The sequence below is a fragment of the Arachis stenosperma genome, chromosome 6 (genome assembly GCF_014773155.1).
Source record: "Arachis stenosperma cultivar V10309 chromosome 6, arast.V10309.gnm1.PFL2, whole genome shotgun sequence".
In the NCBI taxonomy this organism is placed as follows: domain Eukaryota; kingdom Viridiplantae; phylum Streptophyta; class Magnoliopsida; order Fabales; family Fabaceae; genus Arachis; species Arachis stenosperma.
Genome location: NC_080382.1, coordinates 75,861,299 through 75,867,298, shown reverse-complemented (window position 1 = coordinate 75,867,298; position 6,000 = coordinate 75,861,299).

The following is a 6,000-nucleotide window of genomic DNA, read 5'->3' as shown; positions in this document are numbered from 1 at the left end:
GAATCTCTACATTCCTATTGTGTTTATTCAATCATTCATACTCCTTTCCATGGCAAGCTATATGTAGGTGGATCACCGTCATCAATCGCTACCATCCATCCTCTCAGTGAAAATGGTCCTCTACAGTTTCCCACATGGCTAATCATATGTCAGTTCTCGATCATGTCGGAATAAGATCCATTGATCCTTTTGCACACTGTCACTGCGTCCAACACTCGCGAGTTTGAAGCTCGTTACAGTCAGCCCTTCCCAGATCCTACTCGAAATACCATAGACAAGGTTTAGACTTTTCGGATCTGAAGAATGCTGCCCATGTGATTCTAGCTTATACCATGAAGACTCTGATTCCATTGAATGGAAGCTCTGTCGTCAGGAGAGGAAACCATGTGTCGTGAACTAGGAGGCCAAGAGATACACACTCAAGCTATTACATGTAGAACGGAAGTGGTTGTCAGGCACGCGTTCATAAGGGAGAATGATGATGAGTGTCACGGATCATCACATTCATCAGATTGAAGTGCAAGTGAATATCTTAGAATAAGAATAAGCTTGAATTGAATAGAAGAACAGTAGTAATTGCATTAATTCATGAGGAACAGCAGAGCTCCACACCTTAATCTATGGTGTGTAGAAACTCCACCATTGAAAATACATAAGTGATAATGGTGTTCATTGGTTTTGGCCCCCAGAGGAGGAACCAGAATAACCAAGACCTCTAATACAATGAGAAAAAGTAATATTTAAACTAAAACTAGTAGCTAAGGTTTACAGAGATAAGTAAATGATGCAGAAATCTACTTTTGGGCCCACTTGGTGTGTGCTTGGGCTCAGCATTGAAGCTTTCCTGTGTAGAGACTTTTCCTGGAGTTAAACGCCAGCTTTGGTGCCAGTTTGGGCGTTTAACTCCAGCTTGTAACTCAGTTCTGGCGTTTAACGCCAGAATAGGACAGGAAGTTGGCAATTAAACGCCAGTTTACGTTGTCAAAACTCGGGCAAAATATAAATTATTATATGTTGCTGGAAAGCCCAGGATGTCTACTTTCCAACGCAATTCAGAGCGCGCCAGTTGGGCTTCTATAGCTCCAAAAAATCCACTTCGAGCGCATGGAGGTCAGAATCCAACAGCATCTTTAGTCCTTTTTCAGCCTCTGAATCAGATTTTTGCTCAGGTCTCTCAATTTCAGCCAGAAAATACCTGAAATCACAGAAAAATACACAAACTCATAGTAAAGTCCAGAAATGTGATTTTTGCATAAAAACTAATAAAAATATACTAAAAACTAACTAAATCATACTAAAAACTACCTAAAAACAATGCCAAAAAGCGTATAAATTATCCGCTCATCACAACACCAAACTTAAATTGTTGCTTGTCCCCATGCAACTGAAAACAAAATAGAAAAAAGAAGAGAATATATAATGATTTTCCACTATATCAATGAAACTTAGTCCCAATTAGATTAGCGGGGCTAGTAGCTTTTTGCTTCTGAACAGTTTTGGCATCCAAATTTATCCTTTGAAATTCAAAATGATTGGCATCTATAGGAATTCAGAATTTTGGATAGTGTTATTGATTCTCCTAGTTCAGTATGCTGATTCTTGAACACAATTACTTTATGAGTCTTGGCCGTGACCCTAAGCACTTTGTTTTCTAGTATTACCACCGGATATATAAATGCCACAGACACATAATTGGGTGTACCTTTTTAGAGTGTGACTCAGTTGCTAAAGTCCCCAGTTAGAGGTGTCCAGAGTTATTAAGCACACTCTTTCTGCTTTGGATCACAACTTTAACCACTCAGTCTCAAGCTTTTCACTTGGACCATCATGACACAAGCACATGATTAGGGACAACTTGATTTAGCCGCTTAGGCCAGGATGTTATTCCTTTAGGCCCTCCTATCCATTAATGCTCAAAGCCTTGGATCCTCTTTACCCTTGCCTTTGGGTTTAAAGGGCTATTGGCTTTTTCTGCTTGTTTTTTCTTTTTATTTCTTTTTCTTTTTTTGCCATTTTTTTCTTTTTTTTCGCAAGCTTTGTTATTCGCTGCTTTTTCTTGCTTCAAGAATCAATTTCATGATTTTTCAGATTATTAATAACATTTCTCTTTGTTCATCATTCTTTCAAGAGCCAACAATTTTAACATTCATAAACTTCACTATCAAAAAAATATGCACTGTTCAAGCATTCATTCAAAAAATAAAAAGTATTGCCACCATATCAAAATAATTAAACTAATCTCAAGATAAAAATTGAAATCCAAGTACTTCTTATTTTTTTGTAATTTAGGCATATTTTTCATTTAAGAGAGGTGAAGAATTCATAGAATTATTCATAACTTTAAGGCATAGACACTAGACACTAATGATCATGTAATAAAGACACAAACATAGACAAACATAAATCATCAAATTCGAATCATAGAAAAATAAGAACAAGGAAATCAAAGAACAGGTCCACCTTAGTGATGGCGGCTAGTTCTTCCTCTTGAAGATCTAATGGAACGCATGAGTTCCTCTATGTCTCTTCCTTGCCTTTGTTGCTCTTCCCTAATGGCTATTTGATCATCTCTAATTTTATGGAGAATAATGGAGTGCTCTTGGTGCTCCATCCTTAGTTGCTCCATGTTGGAACTTAAATCTCCCAAAGAGGTGTTGAGTTGCTCCCAATAGTTGTGTGGAGGAAAATGCATCCCTTGAGGCATCTCAGGAATTTCTTGATGAGGAACTTCCTCATACTCTTGTTGAGGTCCATGAGTGGGCTCTTTTATTTGCTCCATTCTTTTTTTGGTGATGGGCTTGTCCTCTTTAATGAGGATGTCTTCCTCTATGACAATTCCAGCTAAACAGCATAGGTGACAAATGAGATGATGAAAGGCTAACCTTGCCAAAGTGGAGGGCTTATTAGCCACCTTGTAGAGTTCTAGAGGTATGATCTCATGAACTTCCACTTTTTTCCCAATCACGATACTATGGATCATGATGGCCCAATCCACAGTTACTTTAGATCGGTTGCTAGTAGGAATGATGGAGCATTGGATGAACTCCAACCATCCTCTAGCCACAGGCTTAAGGTCCGGTCTTCTCAATTGAAACAGCTTGCCTTTTGAGTCTTTTTTCCATTGAGCTCATTTTACACATATGTCCATGAGGACTTGGTCCAACCTTTGATCAAAGTTGACCCTTCTAGTGTAGGGGCGTTCGCTTTCTAGCATCATTGGCAAGTTGAACGCCAACCTTACATTTTTCGAACTGAAATCTACGTATTTCCCCCGAACTATTGTAAGCCAATTCTTTGGATTCGGGTTCATACTTTGATCATGGTTCTTAGTGATCCATGCATTTGCATTGAACTCTTGAACCATTAAGATTCTGACTTGTTGAATGGGGTTGGTGAGTACTTCCCAACCTCTTCTTCGAATCTCATGTCGGATCTCTGGATACTCATTCCTTTTGAGCATGAAAGGGACCTCAGGGATCACCTTATTCTTGGCCACAACTTCATAAAAGTGCTCTTGATGGACCTTTGAGATGAATCTCTCCATCTGCTATGACTCGGAGGTGGAAGCTTTTGCCTGCCCTTTCCTCTTTCTAGAGGTTTCTCCAGCCTTAGTTGCCATAAATGGTTATGGAAAAACAGAAAAAAGCAATGCCTTTACCACATCAAACTTAAAAGGTTTGCTCATCCTTGAGCAAAAGTAGAAAGAAAGAAGGGGAAGAAGAGGAAAATGGAGGAGATGGAGGGTGGTATGTGATTCGGCCAAGGGGTAGTAGTGGTGTTGGTAATGTGTGAAGATGAAGGAGTGTGGAGGGGTTTATATAGGAGTGGGGGGGAGAGTTAGGTTCGTGTATTTGGGGTTGGGTTTGGGAGGGAAAAGTGTTTGAATTTGAAAAGTGAGGTAGGTGAGTTTTTTTTTTTTGGGAAGAGGGATGGAGGTGATTGGTGAAGAGAATATAGGGAAGAGGATATGATTTGATAGGTGAGTGGTTTTTTGGGTAGAGTGTTATAGAGATGTGTGGGGGGGAGAAAGAGAGAGGTGGGATAGGTGGGGATCCTGTGGGGTCCACAGATCCTGAGGTGTCGAGAATTTCTCATCCATGCACCATTTAGTCGTGTAAACGCCCTCTGTATGCAATACTGGCGTTTAACGCCAGACTGTTGCCTGTTTCTGGCGTTAAATGCCAACTTTTATACCTTTCAAGTTGTAGCCTATTTCTAGCGTTAAACGCCAGTCTCGTGCTTCTTTCTGGTGTTAAACGCCAATCTGGTGCCCATTTCTGGCATTAAATGCCCAGAATAGTGCCAGACTGGGCGTTTAACGCCCATCTTGCTACCCTTACTGGTGTTTAAACGCCAATAAATTCTTCCTCCAAGGTGAGTTGTTTTTAATGCTGTTTTTAAATTTGCTTTGATTTTTTTGCAGTTGTTTTTGTAACTCCACATGATCATCAACCTAAAGAAAACATAAAATAATAATGGAAAATGGAAATTTAACATAGATAAATAAAAATTGGGTTGTCTCCCAATAAGCGCTTCTTTAATGTCAATAGCTTGACAGTGGGCTCTCATGGAGCCTCACAGATAATCAGAGCATGCTTGTGGCATCTCAACACCAAACTTAGAGTTTGGTTGTGGCCTCCCAACACCAAACTTAGAGTTTGAATGTGGGGGCTTTGTTTGACTCTGTATTGAGAGAAGCTTTTCATGCTTCTTCTCCATGTGTACAGAAGAAGAACCTTGAGTCTTGAATACAAGGTAGTCTTCATTCAATTAAAGGACCAACTGTCCTCTGTCAACATCAATCACAGTTTTTGTTGTGGCTAGGAAAGGTCTGCTAAGGATGATGGATTCATCCTCATCCTTCCCAGTGTCTAGAATTATGAAATCAGCAGGGATGTAAAGGCCTTTAACCTTCACTAGCACATCCTCTACTAGTCCATAAGCCTATTTCATTGATTTGTCTGCCATCTCTAGTAAGATTCTTGCAGCTTGTACCTCAAAAATTCCTAGTTTCTCTATTACAGAGAGTGGCATGAGGTTAATACTTGACCCAAGGTCACACAGAGCCTTCTCAAAGGTCATGGTGCCTATGGTACAGGGTATTAAGAATTTACCAGGATCCTATTTCTTTTGAGGTAAAGTTTGCTAAACCCATGTATTCAGTTAATTAATGAACAATAGAGGTTCATCCTCCTAAGTCCCATTACCAAATAGCTTGGCATTCAGCTTTATGATTGCTCCTAAATATTGGGCAACTTGCCCTTCAGCAATGTCTTCATCTTCTTCAGAAGGTGAATAGTCATCAGAGCTCACGAATGGTAAAAGGAAGTTCAATGGAATCTCTATGGTCTATGTATGAGCCTCAGATTCCTGTGGTTCCTCATTGGGGTACTCCTTAATAGCCAGTGGACGTTCCATGAGGTTTTCCTCACTGGAAATCACTGCCTCTCTCCAAGTTCTTGGTCACGGTTATGGCCTTGCACTCTCTTTTGGGATTCTCTTCTGTATTGCTTGGGAGAGTGCTAGGAGGAGTTTCAGTAACCCTTTTACTCAGCTGACCCACTTGTGCCTCAAAGTTTCTGATGGAGGACCTTGTTTCATTCATGAAACTGAGAGTGGCCTTAGATAGATCAGAGATTATATTTGCTAAGCTAGAAGGATTCTACTTAGAATTCTCTATCTGTTGCTGAGAGGATGATGGATAAGGCTTGCCATTGCTAAACCTGTTTCTTCCACCATTATTATTGTTAAAGCCTTGTTGAGGCTTTTGTTGTTCCTTCCATGAGGAATTTGGATGATTTCTCCATGACCAATTATAAGTGTTTCTATAGGCTTTACCCATGTAATTCACCTCTGCCATTACAGGGTTCTCAGGATCATAAGCTTCTTCTTCAGAAGATGCTTCTTTAGTACTGTTGGATACAGCTTGCAATCCATTCAGACTCTGAGAAATCATATTGACTTGCTGAGTCAACATTTTGTTCTAAGCCAATATAGCAT